The sequence below is a fragment of the Lonchura striata genome, chromosome 1 (genome assembly GCF_050655825.1).
Source record: "Lonchura striata isolate lonStrDom1 chromosome 1, ASM5065582v1, whole genome shotgun sequence".
Classification (NCBI taxonomy): domain Eukaryota; kingdom Metazoa; phylum Chordata; class Aves; order Passeriformes; family Estrildidae; genus Lonchura; species Lonchura striata.
The window spans coordinates 104,218,030-104,239,400 of record NC_140703.1 but is presented as its reverse complement, the minus strand read 5'-3'; the positions used below and the strand labels follow the sequence as shown (position 1 = coordinate 104,239,400).

Genomic DNA, 21,371 nt, shown 5'->3' with positions numbered 1-21,371 from the left:
GAGCCAGATGAAATCAAGAGGATGACACAAGGTATATGACACATTAAGTTTGCTACAACTCAGTGCTGTGTTCTAGTAGGTACAAGTAGGTGACAGCCCTCTTCCCAGAAACTGAAGCCCTAACCTGCTGGGACCATGAATTTTTGCCATCCAAACAGAGTAAGTGCATTTCGAGTTCTCTTCTCAAGGCTAGGGGAGGTTTTATAAATCTTTCAAGTGGCCATCTGTTACCAAATGCTATAATTTTTGCACATCTTGCTCAGGTCTGTACATAGCCTCTTTCATATTTAACCAGGACATAAACTCTATAATGCATTTCTGGTACTCCTCAACTCGTGACAAATGATGTTTGCCTGGAGATGTCAGCTCCTGTGGTCTCCAGGACTGCCTCACCAAAGAAAACCACCAGCACTGAGCCCACTGCTCTGCTGCAGGGGATGGGTGGGCTCAGGGACAGGCAGAGCCCCTGTGCTGGAGTCTCAGCAGGGCTTTCTGCTGCCACCTGAGCAATGCCCACCTTGCTCAGGGTCAGTGCACCTTGGCTCTGTGCAGTCTTGTGTGACCAGGTGGGAATGACAAAAAGACACTCACCCAAAATCTCCTTATCTAAGCAGGAAAGTGTGATGAGGCACCTCCAGAGACAACATGGTGAAGTTAAGCAGAGGTTGCTTATGTTATGTGGCTTTCTTTTAACTGCCTTTATTATTTTCAGATTGCTACTCATCACTTCCTCAGGAACACACTAATATTTATTGCCTAAAGTGTTATTCAATTATTCTGATTTAATGGCTGGAACAATAAAGATATACACATTTACTTTGTGAGAAAGATCTTGAATTCTTTCTAAAATAATAATTAGTTTTCTACATAATTAATAGATTGCTGCTACTCCTAGTATTTTTAGAGTTTATATGTTTTTTTAATTTGAAAGTCTCCTTTGTTTTAAATTTCTCTTGGCAATCTCAGATGTCTCTTGTTATGAGTAATGAAAAATAAAGCAGTATGACTGTAGCAAGAGGACATTTAGATCAGGAAGATGAGCTGAGTCATGGGGAGTGCTTGGCCTTTCCCTCTGTCGTGCCTTCCACAAGGCCTCCCAGCATCACCAGCCCTGGCTCCACTCCATGGAGAAGAACTCAACGTAATGACAGCTACATGCAGATAGATTCTCACAAGGTCTCTCCTTTTTTTAATTGGGAAAGTGCTTCTGCTTTTACAGTTTCCTATATGCTTTAATTTTTTTTTTAATTATCTTACATTCTATACTAAAATGCTGCTATCAATTTTATAAATTGATGTCCAAGTCATGAAATCAGATGGCTACTGGAAAGAGAAAGACCTGCCTATTCCAGCTTGAGAGTCTCTTTTCTAGGTGTAATTTTCTCTATTTCATATCATTTGAAGATTATACAATATCTTTTCTTGACCCTTCTGTAATGTGCTCAGTTACACTGAATTTAAGAATTGAGATTACAAATACCAAATAAGGAGAAAGAAAAAGACCAAATTTCAGCTCCAGTGGACAGGTTTTATTTCCTCTCCCTACTTGCTGCTTTTATACACCAGTCTAGCTCCAATGACAGTGGAGATTTATATCTGCAGCCATAGCAGTAGAATTGGCTTAGGCACTGAAAGAGATGAATACTTCAGAAACAATGGACAAATAGTTCAAAATGTCACCACCATTTTTTCTCCATAGTTAATCCATAGTGGATTTGCACTCCCTTCAAGAGCAAACGGCATGGAAATGTACCCAATATATATTCAAGAAATATCAGACAATATTTGCAACTTCTAAGAAGTTTCTGAGTAAACTGAAAAAAAACAAACCTCTTCATGTTCTCAGCCCTGGAAAAATATCACCAGAGATTTAAGCACAGAATTAGGCTCACTTCTTCCTTCGTTTTGGGCTAGAACTAATTTAATGACTTTCTGTCAGTGTATGTCTCAGGGGGAAATGTGCACAGGCCTCTCCTTTTTCTGTGTCCATTGCATCCCTGGGAAGCAAACAAAGGCAGACCAACTCTGTATCACCAAATGTTCCTTGTCACATGGGGACCTCCAACTCTAAAACATTTAAATTTCCTGAGGTGCCTGCCCTTGCTGCACTTTTCTCATTTCTCACTCTGTGGATGCATTTGAAACCTCAAGTGTATACAGGCTCCAACTACATTTTAAAAAAGGGTGAAAAGCAGAAGGAGCCAAAACCATCAGTGTAAGACCTCATTAAAAATATCTGGCCTTTGAGCCCTTTTACATTTGAGGCCAGAAAATACATTTATACTGCTTCTGGTGTTTGTAAAAAAATGTTGAGGTGAAGTCATAGTTTCTTTCCCTATTAGTCAAATTTTCAGGACTTACAGTTACAATCTACATAGCCCGTTTTTATCATGATACAAAATTCTCAAGGCCATTTAAAAATTTTAGTCTTTATAGACAAGAATTTAGAAAGACTTTTAATGTTATTAATTTTTAAGTATATATGTGATTCTATATGACAAGCATTATTGGAAAAAAACATCAGTAAGATGCTAAGTGCTAAGTCAATGCTTACTCTGCAAAGAAAGTTAAAATACTAAAAATAAAAACAAGAAAAAGAAAAATTCATCTCTGAAAATCAGAATGCTGTTGTGGAAGGTGTTGCACATATAAACACATAGCTGTGTGTTATTCATATAAAAGGGAGATGGAGCTGGCAGTGAGACATGTCGATATACCCTAGATAATACCAACAGTATTTTCCAATGAACTGTTTATCTTCCTACAATGTCTAAACATCATCAAATTGCATAAATATCAACAAGTCACATGAAAAGGAGAATTTGGGATCTTTCTTATTAGTAGTAAAGGAGATTGCCATCATCTTTTTCATTAGATGGAGCACAGATTTTACATGTATGTATTTAGCACTTTTTTCTCTCTTCATAAGTGCACAATTCTTAAAGCATTAAGATGCAGTCAGAATCTGCTCCTGAACCCACTAGGCAAGAAAACAAGCGCAGAAAGAGAAATCAGAGAACCTGGGCTGTTACCCTGGCACATTTCTAGCCTGTTCCCAGCCTCCTGTTTCCATGGCTATCTGAAGCTGCAAGAGCTACTGCAGTGCATTGCATCTCCTGAGCATGTTCAGCTAGATAGAAATGAAGTAATTAATCTTCCCCTATTTAAAACAGGTAAAAAATGTGGTTAGAACTTGAGGAGAGTGGATAACTCTATTTCATAAATGCACACTTTCTTGGCCTTGACCCCAGCAACAGGGAAATAAACCACAAGGCCAGCTTTTCTGGTTCAGATCCAGGGGAAAACAGGGATACAGCCTGCAGGATTCCATTCAGTGACAGATTCAGTATATAAACCCTTAATTTACTATATAGACTAACTGTAACTTTTAACCAAAACCTAGACCTGATGGACGTGCACCTAGCCTCTTATTTGTCTGTAGGGCTACAGTCTCAAAATGTGGAAGGAGATTAATGGACACAAAAGGAAAACCCCAAAACTCCCTCAGGAAATAGAGTAACTTCAACCATTTGGACAACCTTCATTTAGATGGGGCAGCAAGAAGAAAATAACAGATTAACTTTCCTGCTGGGAGCAACACACCTGAATTTCTAACTTCTCACCTCAGGGGTTTGATCTCCATGCTCAAATGTCACCCAGGGGTGGGCAGGGACTGCTCTCTCTTTCCTGCTACTGTCAGCACTGGCTTTACTGTTTCTGGGCTGCCTCCCTGTGTGGTGAAGGGCCACAGCCACTTTGCTGAGGCTCTACCCTCCCCACACCTCCCTGAGCCAGGACTCAGGGAGCACTTGTGGCAGTACAACAACAAAAAAAGCACCTTATGCAGCTGTGTTGTCCCAAACAGAGCATCATGCTTCATGTGAACTGACCAGGGAAAGCTCTTTGTGATCTGGCCTGAATAACAAATGGTGAGCTATCCAAGGTGAACAAGCAAGGAAATGTAAGTGAAAAACAAAACAAGCCACCTTTTTAGCAGTATGATTTACTTTGGGCATTCTAGAGTTTGGCACCTATTCCAGATGCTTTTTTTAGATATATTTCCTTCTTCCTAAGCAGTCAGAAGATAATTGTCAGACTTCTGGAAGTGTTTATTCCTCTTAACAGAAATATCTGCCCTGTGAGCATTTACCTCTGAGCTAGCTGGCTGCACTTCTTTATGGTCTATGGAGAGGGACAGGCACGCTGCAGGTCTCATCTCTCTTATCCAAAGGTAGGGCAGCTGAAATGCATTGGCTGGACCCTGCAGGAGAATTGCCCATTTTTTCCCACTGACTCTAATGGGAGACATACACATGAGGTCAGGTTGGTGGCCTACAATGTAGACAGCTCTGTTTGTACAGATCAATCCTGATCAAGGAAAACACTGACTTTTTCTGTTATAACAAATTTGATTCCTCTATCCCATCTCTCTCTAGACAAACAAAACACTTTGTTGAAGGAAATGTTAAGCTAGAAGCTAAAAGCACAGGTGGAAATTACTTTGCTGTAATGATTAATTTGACTGTAAAATAGTAGCATAAAATTACTACTTGCAGCATAGAGCTAAACACAGTATTTTTCCTACATCTCTGAAATATTCTACTGATTTTGCTGATGACTACCATAGATTTTGGCTAGCTTTTCCATTTCATAGTTGTGACTCCTTGACTTTTTTACATTCTACCATTGCTCAGATATTAATGCAACATTAGTGGCAAGTAGCCCAGATGAGATGCCAAAGGTTAGTAATGATTTTTGAACAAACACTGCTGAAGTGGCAGTGTGTACTTGAAAAGGCACAATTTCTCTCAGCAGTTCAATATTATATTTTAACTTTGTATGCAGAGAACTTGTGGGTGTTTTTTTATTCTTCAACAGCATGCAGCAGAGCAGTGCCATTTTGCAAGCTCCTGGGAAAGTGTTACTTCAACCTAATTGACTCTTTTTGTTGTATGAAAGTTATTTACCAAGAAATACTAGAGTAGAGAGTCAACTTTGCTTTCAATAAAGGAATCCAATTACTTGAGATCTTTTGCAGGATGAAGATATTGCATTGCAACATGGCATTGTTAAGGCTAAAATGATGCTGTACCAAACAAAATCTCCTTAGCTGTTACTTTCTTTTTTTTGGTTGTTGAGTTTGTAGGGCAAGAGAGGAGGGCTGTTCACCAAAGGAGTAGAAAAAGGAAAGTTATTAAAAATTGATCTGTTTACCTGTATATGGATTATGTTCCAGTTAGATGAACTGAAGAATGAAAAATACACAACTACTGAATTTATTTTGAAATAATTGAGTTATATTGAGTATTGTCTTGACATTTAAAAGCTAAGCTGAAAGGTTGAGTCTGTAATTTATCCTACTTTTAGAAATCCATAGGTGAGCAGATCAGTATTAAATGTCCATAGAAAAGAAAAAATCAGAACTTAGTTCTAAACCAGGAAAATAAAAAAAGGAATGAAAAGTTGCACAGACAAATCATATTCATGTCAATTCCAGATATATGGTGACAATTCATCAATCAATTTGCTTGTAAACAGAGAAAAAATAGCAAGGAGATAAACAACAATCAACACGGGTTTGTGAGGAACAGATTACAAACCAACGTCTCTTCCATGGTAGTGGGATAGGTTTTGTGGCTGGAAGAAAAAAACTCAGGATTTACATTTGGATATGCACTGGCCTTTTGACTCTATCAAATGATACTTTGGTAACCAAGTTTGGGAAACTTCTTTACGATGGAACCACAACAAGCATCAAAATTAATTGGAAAACAATAATGTGGAAATAGCTGCTGGCAGTCATCTCAAGCCAGAGGGTGTTCAGAGAGGGGCTCCATCCTGCCTGGAGTGTGCACAGAATTTGTGTGTAGGAGGAGGGACTAAAACCCCCTGGTTATTCACCTTGGAGCCAAGGGGGAGCTCCGAGGAGCTGATGAATGGAAACAGAGACCTGGGTGTGGGATGGTGCAGCACAGGAGCACCAGGGATAGGGAACACCGATAAACACAACTTTCACCAGCACCCCTGAGCTTCAGCACTTCTGTTAGCAGTGGCCACGATCTGTCTCTCTCTAAGCTGTCTTGCTCAGAATTAAGACTAACTTTGCAGGTCCATTTGTGTCTTCTGAAAGGAAAAGCCTGAAAACCACCAGTTTTATAGTTACCATAGGATAGCTATACCCCCTTCCTCCTTTCCTATACAAGATCTGAAGACACTTGGGTTTTTAATTCATACTTAAAATATAGACTTAACTGTCCATTTCCATAATTTATTTAATACCCTGATAAAACTTAGAAATAGCTAACAACTGAAGGTCAAGCACTTTCACAGGCCTAATCTGAAATTTATGAGTATTTGGAAAACATTGTTAAGCGCAGTGTCTTTTGTGGAAATAATTTCTAACCGAGGCAAAGTGAAGTTACCTTTGTTGTTATCAGCAGTTATGCTGCAAACAACCAGAACTGTTTTCAACAATCACATCTTTCTTAAAATTTTCTGGTGTTTTTTACTTAGGAAGATATGTACAGTTAATAATTGCCTCTTCCTTTTTGCCGTTCATGCATTGCTAGTAATAAATTAATGTTGCTTCCAAGTATTTTAATTTTGCGTAGAAATACAAAAGTTCTGTATTTTGTGAAAATGACAGGGGATCAGGATTATTTTTCCTCATAAATATGAAAAGTAAAGTTTTCATTAACAGCAGTGGTAAAAGAAATGAAATTTCAATGCATGAGTGGAAGATTGGGCATAGGTCTCTGATAAACCTGCTTGAAACATCCACTGGATACTATCAGGATATCAGCTGTTTTCAGAGGAAATTCTATTCTCAAGCTATAAAAACTTTTTCATACCAGATACATATTTGTAAAGCTTTTAATTCCACAAATTTAATAATTTAACAAAACAGAACATTTTTTGCATACTTCAAAAAGTAATGGTCACAAACTAAAACACAAGAAGTTCCACATCAGCATGAGGAGGAACTTCTCTGCATTGAGGGTGGCAGAGCACTGGAACAGCTGCCCAGGAGGTCATGGAATCTCTCTGGAGTCATTCAAAGCCCACCTGACCCTCCTGTGTCAGTTGCTCCAGGTGACCCTGCCTTGGCAGGGGGCTGGACTACATGATCTCCAGAGGTCCATTCCAGCCCTAACTATTCTGTGATTCTGTGATTCTTTGATTTTTAAGAAAACAAATTGAACAGCACTCCTAAGCCTTTCTAAGGTTCGGACACCTACACTTAGCAGTTGTTAATTTATAGCACATTCTGTTTTGAAAATAGTCTGCAGAATGCATGTTGCATGTCCCTGTTTTGTGTCTTTATGCCAATTACAATTCACATTACCATAATGTAGATTACATTCTCTTTAGTCCTCAATTATAATATTCCTTCCTAATTATAACTTGATTATAAATCCATATAGTGAATGTCCTTTTTTCCCCCCATAAATGCCATTATCCTAAGTTCATTTTAGGACCATACTCTTTTTGATCACCAGATGGTAATATTCTGGGCTAAACTGACTCCTGATCTAACTCCACTGACCTCTTTGTGTTACTCAAGAAGTGTCCATGAGGCCTCTTCTTGTTTTAGCAGCTATTTTCATGACTGTAAAAATTGTGAACATAAATACAATTAGACTTTTCCCTATAGTAATGCAGGCATCTCCTTCAGCTTTCTATTGCATGAATTCCCATGGGCTGGTCCCCTGTGTTAGCAATCCAAACTATGAGCTGGGAATCCTCCAGCTGCTCATCCCGTGAGCTGACGATGACACGAGCAGATGTGTGGGGTTTTTTTGGGCTCTTTGTAACCTGATGAGTTTCCTTCCTCTCATTCCGTAAGGAGCAGACAGCACATTTTAATTGCTTTATACCCTTCAGAATTTGTGCTCCTGGGGTGTGTGAAGGTCAGTGCAGAAGACAGCCAGCTCTAATACTGCAGAGTGCAGTATCTTCATGAGGGGAATTCTTCTGGGCACAGTGCTGGTCCCATCAGAAGGGCAGCAGGGTTTTGTGCATCTCCCTAGCTCACAATGCCCTGGATCCCAATGAACATCTCACACCGTAGTGGTCGTGCCCTGTGTCTGGAGGACAATCCTCAACCAGTGTGAACACGGCTCACATGGCAGGTAGACGGGAGAGTTCTTTATTCATTATCCATTATGACCAGATTATTGCTTTTTTGTGGGCACAATGCTGTGCCACACTCCAAATGAACTGATTGCTTTGGTAAAGCACTCAGGAATTTAAACAGAGCTGTCCAAAATGGGTTTAGTGTTTTTTGAGGGATCCTTTTTACATTCAAAACAAGCCAAGTTCACCAAAATTAAAGTGTTTTGTAGGAGCGCTATGAATTCTAAAAAATTCCCACTGCTTTTGGGTATAAATGTAAACATGTGGTGACTATGCCAATACTTGGAGCTAACTGTTTGAAAGACACAATAAATAAGCCACAATTTAAAATTCTCTGTTTTATTTTATATAAGGTCAAATTCAGTTGCAGATCTACACCTGAAGGCATATACCTGCGTTATCATAAAAGCATAGGAGCATAGAGAACATTTTGTGCATTTTTATCTGTCTTTTTAATTGAAAGATGGATACAAGTGAAACCAATAAAGAATGAAAGTGATATTTCATTTCAGTTAGCCTTTGATATTGAATCAGCTAAAGTATCACCTCTTCCAACATTAATATGGTGTCTGAGCTCACAGTCTGTTACCAGGAGTGTGCTTGGAAGGTGTTGTAAAACAGGGTGTCCTTTTCTTACTTTCTTGAGGTTGCAAACACTTTTTGTAAAACAGATTAGCATTGCACAGCCTGTATTTTTATTGACTTATCTGCAAAGGATTGGACCCATTCCAGAAATATGAAATGCATTTGTTTTGGTCAAAATATGATGGTATATTGTACTCTTCAACAAGGAAAGGATTCCCAACCACACCATGTGCAGGTGAAATGAAACTTCAGTTTTACTCAAGCTCTTTGCAAGGGGCAGGCCAGGGCTTTGTTGCTGTAAGTGCGCTTTGTTGCTGTAAGCGCTTAGGGCACTCTCACAGGTTGTTTGTAACACAGAAAACAGACACAAAAGTAAGTGTATTTTCATAGTCTTTAATATAATTTTCTATACTCCTCTGTTGAGTACTCATAAATCAGCTCATTTAACCTGGAGATTCTTTTCTCAGACTTGAATCAACGTGTCAGCCTGCCTCCAAAATCTCTGAATGGTCATGAACCCAACCTCTGTTTTTCTACCTGTCACTCTCCTGTAGACAACCTTTCCACTGTGATGACAATATCACCTCATTCCTGACTGAACACTTCTCTCATTCTGCCATAAATCCATCCATTTCCTAACCTTGTTCTTTCCCTGTGCTGATGAAGTTCTGGCTGTTTCCACCATATCAAAAGAGTCTCAGGGCTCTCTCAGTCACCTTCCAGTTTGATTACTGCATTGGCCCTTCTGCAGTTCCCTAGATACCTCCCCATCCCATACACATTGCTTCCTCCACAAACAACTTGACTGTTTCCATCTCACACATCTCTGTCCTCAAGTTTCAAGACCATGTTCACACCAAATTTTAACTGCTTTCCCTTGTGTCTACACATCTTTGCCTAACTATGGCTGAAGTAAAAATTTCAGTAGCCATCTCTGGTTAATTGACCACAGCTAGGTTGGGATTCTGCTTAGCTTAAAAGCAGAGCCATATTACATTTAAGTAAGTAAGTATCACCCTGGTCATACAACTTAAAGAGTTCATAAGGGCTTCTGTCCAGCTGCATTTGGTCCTGTGTTCATGCAGTTTTACACCACTGCTGCCTTTCTCAGTCAGGTTTGTCTTGACAGAGCTATTTATTCATCTGAGTGACTCAAGCAGACATGGGCCACGAAAGAACATTAAATACTCCCATTATAGTGCAGGATGAGTAATAGAACATAGTTTATGCTTAATTTGTCAGTCACATTTCTGGAAATTCAATATGTTCCAGAAAGTTAGACATGAATCCAGCTGCAGCAGGTGGAGCTTCATTTTACATGCCAGCAACAGGCATAACAAGAAGGATTTGGGAGGTGTAAATGCCATCCTAGAGAAGTGTCACAGGAGTTCTTCTACATTGCTAACAAATGTTCACCTTTTGCTCAAAGTGATTTCATTGAATTGCCATGAATGAGGAACTAAAGCAAACTTTCCCCCAAGGAAATGTACTTCAAAAAACAAAGTGTAAAGCCTGAAATAAAAATATTAGACAATATACTGGCTTCCTGTGAAATACATAAAATACTCCTCAAAGGAATACTATCTCATCTATGCACATATCTATTTCCTCTGGAGAAGGTGTTTTCCTCTTTTAGGCTCTGTTATGCAGATTTGCTGTGTAATCGAGCCAGCTTTCTTCCAAGTCCTTTATTAAATGAAGCATTTTCTGTGGCATTTTATGGCCAGCCATGGACTCTTAGGGTTGCAAGAATATCTTCTGCATTTTTTAAAGGAAATTAGAATTATATTACATTTATGACTAAAGAGAGTGAGAGAAAGAAGGAAAGAAGGGAATGATAAAAAGAAACTTGAGCAGTAGGCTGATGGTGAAAATAGATAGATTGTTAAATGAAAACATTTATTTCTGTGAGACAATCAAGCTAAGGGCCAACACCTCCTTGAAGGCTATAGGCCTTCTATCAAGCAAGAATTTAATTTTCAGTAGCTTGTGACACCCACCACCCCAAGAAATATTGTGCATATGTACTTTTTGATGTTTTCTAATCCCTGGCCTCTTTTGTACTTAAGCCTCATCTTTCCATAAAACAATTGCAAAGTTTGTGGATGGTTATGGAAATTTAAAGAGCAAAAACTAATGAACAAAGTGATACATGATAAAAATCTACAACTTGTAAAAGTTGTAAAGTAGGTATGTATTTATTTGGTGCTGAGGGGATAGCTGTTCCAAAGCACACACCTCCTGGGTAACTTAACCCTCTATTTTATATTCTCTCACCCTGTTTTCACAAGCATCCTGTCTTCACAAGCACAGAAAATGTTAAGCAATACATCCATCTAAACAGATAATCAATCACCTTTTAATTTCTAACCCCCCTGCCTCAAAAGATCTCTTTCTATACAAGTGGCCCTTCTAATTAGAAGCAGAGCATAAGATATACATATTTGTATGAAAAGTACTCACATAATTGGTTTTTATATGGTCTGTTTTCCAAACATATTTATGAGACACCAGTAGGTCCTAAATAGCCCTCTGCAACATCTAGGCTGGCATATTCTTGCTATGAATGACAGCCACTGCTCATCACTTTCAGTGTAGCCTGAGTGCTAGTTCAAAATTCTGCAACTCTAGAGATTTGGAGAGAGACAAGCTTTTAAACATTTTTTAAAATAAGGTATGTTAGCTAAAAGCTACTATGGTGTTGAGATGTAGAAGCATTCTTGCCTCCTATAGAGCTTTGTTTTCATGAAAAAGAACAGCCTAGAAGAGGTGTTGCAATAGGAGGGGCCCACAGCGTTTGGGTTTCTTATGCCAGCTCCACTACTAGACAGCTGAGAAAGTCACTCCTACTGCTCATGTGATATTTTCATTTAGCTATCTTCTAAAATGATCTGAAGTAATTAAAGGCCTCCCTTAATTTTTTTCCCCTTGGACAAAATTAAACTTATATACATGAAGGACGCTTCTATCAAAACTGTGAATATAAAAATACAGCCTAGAATTTGATTAATATGTTATAAAGAAACAATCATCAGTGATTCAAGCACTCTAACAAAGTGCTGCAAATATCTTTTCCTAAGAGAAGTTGGCAGTTGACAGTACCTGGATTGGGAGAATGGAAAAGGGGGGATCTCTGTCATCAACACTGCAAGAGGAGGACCAGCAGATTTTTTTCTTGGTTGCACCCATTTTCACAATAGCAGAATTTACTGGTTACTGGATTTCAGCTTTTCCAGTTCAATTCCCAAACCATAGCTTATTCATGATGTGCTTGCAGCAATTCTTTTGGTTTACATAAACTTGTGACTATTGTTATCCAAGTTTTAGAATTTCTCTGCTATTCTCTTACTTGAGGGTAATTTTAGCTACAGTTGTGTACTAAAGTAGTTTAGCCAAATTAAAACAGAGAGAGTTTCTGACTAATATCTACAATTTCTCTCTATGTAGGTTCTCAAATCCCTTGCATTGCATTTCTTCTGTATCAACAGCTGCACTTGGTAGAGAGTTATGCTTTTCTCATCAGTCAGCTATGGACATGCAAATTTGCCACTTATGTGTTCCCCTTAAAAGTTTAATTTTTAAACATGAAATAATAGTCCCATAATCTGCAATTGTTTCCAAAAGGTATCTGTTTCCACATACAGCTAATACCACAGCTTTCAAGCACCTATCAGAATATGAAAACAAAGCAACTCCCTCTCCATCTTCTTGCTACCTATCCAAGTACCCAAATAGGGGAATTCAATATATGACTAAAAAAGATTTTAAATTTAAAATAATTTTCATGAGGAAGGGAACATGCTGTAATTCTTAGCATAAGTAAGGCACAGAAAGTTTGGGCTGGAATACTTGATGCAATCTCTCTATACACATTCCCATAAAAAATTTACTTCATAAGGACAGCAACTTTTAATGTCCTTCCTTCAAATATTTACCTTTAGTTGTACGTGCCATCTTTTACAGGAGGCATTCCACGTAACCCAAATTTTATTACTATATTTCCACAGAATCAACAGGGTGGTTGATGTTGTAAGGAGGCACTGAAGATCATCTCATCCAATCCCCATGCTCAAGCAGAACCACCTACAGCCAGTTTCCCAAGACCACGGCCAGACAACTTTGGATATCTGCAAGGATGGAGACCCCACAACCTCCCTGGACAGCCTGTACCAGGGCTCAGTCCTGCTCACAGTGGCAGTGTTTTCTGATGTGCAGACAGAGCCTCGTGTGTTGCAGTGTGTGTCCATAGGCTCTGTCCTGCCTGGGGACACCCCAGAAAAGAACCTGGCTCCAGATTCTTTGCACCATCCCTCCAGGCATTGATCCATATAAGTGAGACACCCCTGAACCTCCTCTGGGCCAAGCTCAGCTCTCAGTCTTTTGCTGTAGAAGAGATGCACCATCATCATCTTGTTCCCCATCACAGTATATCCTTCTCTCTTTTGCCCTGGGAAGGCCAGTGCTGGCACTCAGCACTCCAGGTGTGGCCTCTCCAGCACTGAGCAGAGCAAAAGAAACCCCACATTCAACCTGTGGGCAGCACATTGTTAACACAGCACATTGCTGCTGGCCAGAATGCTTCAAAGACACATTTGGTAGGTGACATCTTTTTAAGCCTTCATCAAATCTGATACCACAGTTTTCTAATCGTCTACTCTTTTCCTCTCGAGTTCTGTTGATTATGATTTTGCACACAGAATCAATCATTTATGAGTTTTGTGAGCAAAAAACACAAGCACATGAAAATGAGATGTAGCATTGAGCTGCCGTCATACAATAGAGAGTAAGGTCTGAGTAATCCATTCTAAGAAAAAATTATATTAACTGTGGCTCAAATTTTAAGTACAGAGTTTATAAAACTGTCTTTTATAATTTTGGCTTTAAGAAACAAACACAGAGCAAGACTCTAACTAAAAAAATTAAGAAAAAAATTTCTCATGTTAAGAGAAAATCATACTTCTTCTTCTAGGCAAAAGGATAAATTTCAGGTTTTGTGTTATTCTGTTCTCCATCTCCAAACTATAAGAAAGCAGAGTTTGCAATAATGAGGTTTATAGATGTTAAACTTGTTGGGGTTTTCCCCCTTTTTGTGCAGCTCTTAGTGCAAGGTGATTCCTCATCCACTGCCAGAAATCTTACTTGTACAGCTTACATGTACCTCTGGACTTTCAAATGGGAAATAACAGGGTCCTGAATGTACCACATGATCACCAATAATTATGATTCACTGAGGTAATCAACCAACTAAGAGTGAAAACTGACCTTGGGGTATAATGTGTGGTGTTTCCAGTGGAAAGGGGAAAATATCAAGGCTTCTCTCAAAGGTAGAGATTTCCCCTAGAATTCCTTATCAAATTCTGTCCAGTTGAGCCCTAGAAAGAGTTGTAGATATCTAACACTGCTAGTATGTTCAGGAGTATGGAAAATCAGGACAATATGACAGAAAGACTTCATTTATTTATGGTAGAAAAATAACAGTGGAGAGACCATGTAATTGGTGTTTATGAATAAGTATGGCAGAGGAGACAGGGCCCTGAAGGAATGAAAAAAACCTCTAAAGAAACACACACCAAAAAATTGAGAGTAACTTTTGAGGATTGGCACAAAACAAATCACTGGAAATCAGCAATAGGATTCTAATCACAGAGGTACTGGAGCAATATTCCAGTGATAGGAGAACTACTTCTGTTCCTACATGTAAATTCTCAAGTGCATTAAAGGGTCAAAATAGTTCTCCATGAGAGCAAATGTCTCTTGCAAGTCAGTAACACCATGGCTACACCTCAATTCCAGAACTGCCCTGGATGAGGAACCGCATGCAGGCTGAAAGAGCTCAAGCAGTTCTGGATGAGATATATCTGTGGCAATAGTTTCCTCCTAAGCTGGTTGCTGTTCCATTCTTGGCATGAACAGATTTTTTATTTCTGGGCTGCGAGTGTTTCAACTAGCTGGATAGCTGCTAACTATCTCTAAGTGCCAGCAGCAGCTCAGCTGAACCAGAGTGAGCAAATGGGTGTCAGCACTAGCAGCCAGGAGCTCCAGCCAGCTCCCAGCGCCGTGCCTCGGAGACGAGCAGCTGCCAGCAGAAAGGGCGAACAGGCACAAGCCAACAGTGGGTTACACCTCCAAAGTGTTTGAGAAGTGCCACTCTGGGAAGATGAATTGAAAAAGGTGCTGCCTTATCCTCACAATGCTCAGTGACATAAACCCCATACCTGAGTGGCTGAGCAAACAGGAGGGAGAAATCAGATTTCCTCCCGCCTCCGCAGAGCGTTTGTGCTTCAGCACTGCCAGCAGCACTGACCCTGACACTGCTCCAGTCAAGGTGAGCAAGAAATGAAGAATTTCTTTTCTGTGCTCAGTTCACTTACAAGCTACAGTTACATTTCCAAGAACTCCATTCAAAGGTACAGCAATAAATGGTGACCTATGTGACAGATATGCCGTGCCCACACTTTTGCTCCTATTATTTGCCAGTATCTTGTAAAGGTAGTAATTTTTTGATATTTTTTATGTTCTTCACACCCTGCACAATGGCTGATTTCACTGTCAAGCTACATCTAGATTGGCATATATCTGTGTATGATTTAACCATAGGTTTATAGAAGCGATCATTGTCATTATCACTTATTTTCCTTGAATGTATATCATCTCACACAGAGCTCTTCTATTACTCCTGATATGAGCATATCTGAGAGTGGTCACTTTAAAGACTAATTCAGACTATCACATAATATTTCATCTGATGGCACAAAACTGATTTACAATTTTGCAGAAAATTATTTTTCTTGTTCTATAGCATGCTTAATAGCTGAAGTCCATAAAGAGTGCCATCAGGACATCAAGTTTTATATCTGGCTGCCTTTTATTGATGGGTTTCTTCTCTACTACATATGCCCTTTTACTGAATTATTTCTTCATTTCTAGTGAATTAAATCACCCCATCTCTGCTGTTACAGTTACTGCTGGATCTTTCATGTGTTTAATAAAGGGTGGTGTAATTTTTCCAAAAAGTAAATTTCCCTTAGTTCAATAAATGTGAAAATTTAAATATGTATTTTCTGTACATTAAACTAAAGTAAATAAATGAGATTTGACAAGATGGAGATTACAATCTTAAACCATGCCATCTGGGAACAGTGGGGTTTGTTTACAGTTTCATTTCTCATTCCACATCCTACCGTGTCCCAGCATGTAAGGATATGTTAAGGAACAGTGCCATCACCTAAAACATGTTGGATACCCTTGAGTGGCCAGCAGAACAGGACAGAGGACCATGGCAGGGTTGAAAAAAACTACTATTAGTTTACAAGTCCTCAGAGAGCCCAGAGCTGAAATTGCCATTAATTGCATTGATTCTGGGTCCTTTTAATGTGGCAGCAATGCCAAATGTACAGTGGCATAATTTTGTTTCAAAATTCAAATGTTCAGAAAAACTCAAAACTACTTGCAGTCCTGCAGTGAAAAAGGGGCTCAGGCTTGACTTCTGTTTAGAGTCTTCTTTGTAAAGGAAGGAGAAGTTATGCATAAGAAGGACAAGCACATGGGAGATAAAGCAGACACAACAACACGTGAGAAAGAGGTCAAGTCCTGGTGGATCTTCTTGCTGTACAAATAATTCGATTTCTCTGTGTACAGCAGAGGTGGTAATGTCTCTTAAAGTGGAGACAGCTTTTTAAAGGAGTTGTTCTCTTTTTCTTCTCATATACATGAAGCTTAGCAACAAAGCACTGTGACCTTGGTGGAGGCACCTACACTTCTAGAAGGAGGTAGTATTTGCATGGAATTTGCTTTGAAAGGAAATCATATCCTAATAGTTTTATACCTGTCATTCTGCTTTTTTTTTTCTGAGCAATACTAAAGCCCTGAATTTTCTTTGAGTCCTTGAAAAGCCTCTCATTTAGTTATTTAATTTATATAATGCTTATGATCTTGGCAGTTGGATGCTTTGCAGGAAAGAAAGAATTTAGCATTACATAAGCCACCCACAACAGGTAACAGAAACTAAATTACTGCTGTTGATGCTATTGAAAACCTTGACAGTCAAATTAACAAAACAAAAAACAAATCCATCAAAAGCTAAACACAGCACATCAAATTTGTTTTACACACTCCCATCTACAAAACATGGTTGGATCCAAGTGACAAACTGGAAAATACTACTAGAAAAAGCCCCACACTTATCTTGCTTGCTCCTAGGACCAGCTGTCTGGTGAAGATTCCTCATGGCCAGGCAGCAGAGGTAACAGATACAGACCTGCCTCAGAGTTTTCTTGGCTATTGCTATTAAACAGTGTAAGCATTCTCCTTCTCTGTAATGTAATGTTGGTACCACTCACTCACAGAAGAGTAAGGTTCAGTGTCCCCAGGAAATTGGACACAAGTCACAGGGAGTCATGAGCCTGCACTAAGGCTGCTGTTTCCCTCATCACTGGCAAGATGTGTGCCCTCTCCAATGAGTTTTGCATGGACCATGTGTCTCTCTAGTTCCTGAATGCTGGTATCATGTAATTAGAAAATAATTTGGATGTTCAACTCTCTTGTGTGTGCAGAGAGCAGTATGTTAGCTGATTTACCTAGGCCTGCATTCAGAACTCTTTAGGAAAATAAAATCTTACTTTGAGAGGCAATGGGATCCTACAAATTAATACTGTGAAGCAATACATTCAACAGCCTGGTACTGAAATGCCTGAAATGTACCTGGCCCACACTGGGGAAATCATGAGCCTCAGCAAGATGCAACCTACCCCCCACCTCAAACACTTCCCCCTCCCAATTAGTCAGCCATGAGGACTGGCCTGATCTTCAGAGGTGTTGAGCACCTGCAGCTCATTCTGACTTCTGCATCTAAAAAACAAATTCTGTGGGAGGTGTGAATGACTATTAACTCTGAAAACCAAGCTATTTGGGTAAAAATTTCATGCTCTTTTTTTAAGGTTCTGGCTGCATTATGCCTTGGTTTTCCCTTTTCAGATATAATAACAGTTTTACCAGCTTCATATGAGCATGGTGTTTGTTATTTAGGAAAACGTTAAATAGATGTTGGATGTGATTATACTCTCACTGCTTCTGCAATGAACATGTTTCTGACAGCTGCTGGTTCCAGAAGGCACTGGGTGAGTTTGGCTTCACAGGCTGCTCTGGGGGCAGAGATTCCCAGCCTAAAACCAGGTGCCACTGTCAGCTGGTAGAGCCACACTGTGGCCTGAGGACTGTGGAGCACTACCCCAGGCAAAGACCTGCCTATGAAACATTAAAATTTCTAAACCCAAATAACACGGGCAGGGATCACAGAAGCATAGAAATCTAGCAGTAATTCCATAAATAATTCAGTTTAGGAGTCCAGTCGGCATGACAGCCATGGAGCTGAAATGTAAGAATGTCATGGATACAGAGATATAACAATATTTTTGTGTGTGAGTATTGCAGAAGTAGTATAGCCATGATGGTCTAAGAGCAGAACTACATCGGAGTCTATGGGGAAAAGTGAAATGTTTTATTAGACTAGTGTGTTAAAGCTGGAATCAACTAAGAAGTGATTGAACACATAGCCCCCCTTCAGGTCTGAAATAGAAACAGCAGCAGTGGAAGATTAAATTAGCCCATTGGGCTGTCTGAAAAAAAAAAAATGTGGTCAGTACCTGTGGAGAAAAAAAGCTTATTCAGTACTCTGGACAACAGTGAAAAATGGTTTTTTCCCCTCTTCAAGATTAAAGTGATTGTGCTGGAGTGGAATGTGTTAAATGAAAACAGGTTTCAAAAAGGATTTTAATCTCTTAGTACTAGTAAGAGAGATGATTTCTAGTACCTGTTCTCCTATTTCCATGTTCCATTGTGTCCCTGTGGATAACACCAGTAATCTCAGGGATGGTGTGTCTGCACTGAGAGCAGTACCCCCACTGGAAGATGGAAGTTTCTGTCCTTCCTTGACCACACGAGCTCATCCCGGTGCATCACGGCTGTCTAGCCTTGGCTACTGTGTCTGGAATGGAATGTGGCACAGGGGATGGGCTTGCAGGAATGCCTTGTAAGGGATCCAAGGATGATTGTGGTTGTGAGATGTCTTGTCAAACTCAGTGTTTGCTCTTCAAATACAGTGGTACCTGCTGAGTGTTTGTTCCTGAGGCTGAAGTTAGTGAGGCTGCAGCTATATGAAAAAAAAGGAGTTCTGATTCTGGCATTTATTTTTACTTAGGACCTCATAAATTGTTCATTATTGACTGTATAGGTTGCAAATTATGCTGGTAACAATAGTGCTTGACACTGTTTTCAGTTCTTTTAACTCAGATGTCAACCACCTGCCCAAGGACTACTCCTGTCCAGGAAAGGACTTCTAAATAATTAAGGTGATATCCATGAGTGATCTTTTTTGCAGCAAATGAGATTTTGAAAGCTGAGAAGTGGCTGATTTTCTTCACACAAGCATATTTATCCATGAGTGTCTTACCACAACTGGTAAATTTCAGTTTGGTACTGATCATTCTCTAAGGTGATTTCAGTGGAGTTATAATCAAGAGAGTTTGATGGAGAGACAATTGTTATTGAATTCAATAAAAATCAATTATGAGATCCATGTTTACAGTGCAGATGATAAAGCTTTCATATATGAGATGGAGCACAGCCTTAGTGATAAAAAATTTGGATTTCTCTTTTTATTTTCCTTTAAATTTTCCCAAAATTTTTAGGTAGATCTTGATGAAGTCCAAATGTAATAAAGTTATTTTTATACTTATTCTGTGACCATTTTTTGAAGAAAATTGACAGAAATGAAGCTGCATGGAGTGAGGATGAACTAGATTACATTTATTTCACATGGGCTGGAGCACTGAAAGTTGATATCTATCTTGGGGCCAACCTGAGGACAAAGCAGGATGCTATCAGGGAGTGGAACATGGTGGACAGGCTGGAACATTCCTGGTGGACATGGCAGTACTAAAGAGGGTAGGAGGTTATGGTCATTAACTGCTCCACTGGAGAGAAAAATGTTCTTTTCTGCACAGTCTCCTTGATTTAATTAGTCATAGTGTTATCTAATTGCATGTTTGCACTACTTGTGATTTAGGACAGACTTTCTTTCTGAGACAGGAAAAAACTGTAATGATAACCGGCTTGTTATTTCTCTTCTGGCTTTTTTCCATAAGTAATTGATAGAGAAGTCAGGGGTGGGATTTTGTCTTGAGACTTGAGACTCAGTATGTTTCCTTGTCTTCTTCTTGAAATTGGCATCTGAGGATGGGTGCTAGACTTAATTCCTGTCTTGTTACAAAAACATGAAGAAAAAAGTCAACAAAGTAATTCTTATTCCCCATACATCAGCATTTTATATGGTTGTTCCTCTAAGGAGACTTTCTGGCTTTCAGAGCAGACAGTTTACCTTTGGTTAGCAGATTTTTCATTGATTGGAGATGTTTGAATGGTTCTTTCTCAGTTAGAGACTGGGCCAGCTGCTGTTGTGTTCGTTCTTGTGATCAGTGCCTGTCATCGCTGTTTTTATAACATTTTGGAGTCTTGCAAAATGGCTAGGAAAACTTCAGAAGCACTTCATTTTAGCCTGCTTCTTGTTGTAGCTCATAATTTTGGAGTGGTTAGATAAAGGAAATAGTTTTCCAGGTTTTTCTAGCATTCTGAGACAAGTCCTACTGTGTAGCTGGCATGGTGATTCTTAGTCAAATGGTTACTGATGGTCATGACCTCTATAAGGCTCCTGTGCTCCTGGAATAACCTCATGAAGTAGATGAAAATTTTTGAGCTAACAGTTTATCACCCCTCCCTCTGCTAAGACAGTCTCCATTTCACAGCCACCAGCTGCCTTTTCTTTCTGATAATCTAACTTGTTCACATAAAGAAATTAAGTTCAGAGTAATTTCTCTCTATGTGCATCTTTCTTTGAAGGTTGCAGTTTTCATTTCAGACCTGCACAAGGCTTTGCATTCCTGCAAGATGACTATTTTCTTCATCCACAGTAGTTGGGCCAATAAAAAAATTGCTTCTTTCTACAAACTGCTTTGCCCTAAGGCACGCCTCCTGCTTGAAGTGCAATGGCACAATTCCAGGATCTCAGCTGAGGCAGAAGGTCAAAGCGATTCTAAACAATTAAAAACATCTTAATGCCCATTAAATCATGCTGAATGTCTTAGGAATGTCCAGGGTAGACCAAAAGCTGTATCAAGGAGACAAGATGGTAGGAGGAGGCCATGTGGGAAAACAGAGAAGATGCTGGTCTTTCCAAAGTCCCCATACAGAGTGTGGACAGGCACCTTAAAAATGGGAGAGATATATTTTGGTTTTAAACAGGTATTTTTAACCAGCAGTGATTTTGCCCTGAAACAAGCAAACAAACAAACTTTAAGCAGACTGCCTACTCATTGCATTATTCACTACCCCTCCCTAAAGGCACTGGTGCTTTGGAATGGGACCTGCTGCCAAGCAGGCAGAGGTCCCCACAGTTAACAGCCAAAAACTACAAAGTGGGAACAAGAGCTTCATGTAGCCATGTCCCAGGTCACACCTGCATGTGGGAACACACACAGCTGGACTCTGAGTCAGAAGAGAGCTAAGGCCTGGAGAAAACTATTTACAAGGTTGGAGAGCCCAGGATGCTTTTCATATGTCAGCTATGACAACACCTAGGAAGAAGGCATTTAGAATGT

The 21,371-nt window shown here is 39.5% G+C and overlaps 1 long non-coding RNA gene across 1 annotated transcript in view; it reads left to right on the top strand.

The window, feature by feature from the left end:
• LOC146768801 (uncharacterized) overlaps nucleotides 1-21,151 on the top strand; it is a 63,644-nt gene extending 42,493 nt beyond the window's left edge. Inside the window, exon 3 of the long non-coding RNA XR_014949945.1 lies at nucleotides 12,729-21,151. This is a non-coding gene — a long non-coding RNA (uncharacterized LOC146768801). The remainder of the gene's footprint in view (nucleotides 1-12,728) is intronic.
• Nucleotides 21,152-21,371: the final 220 nt, after the last annotated feature.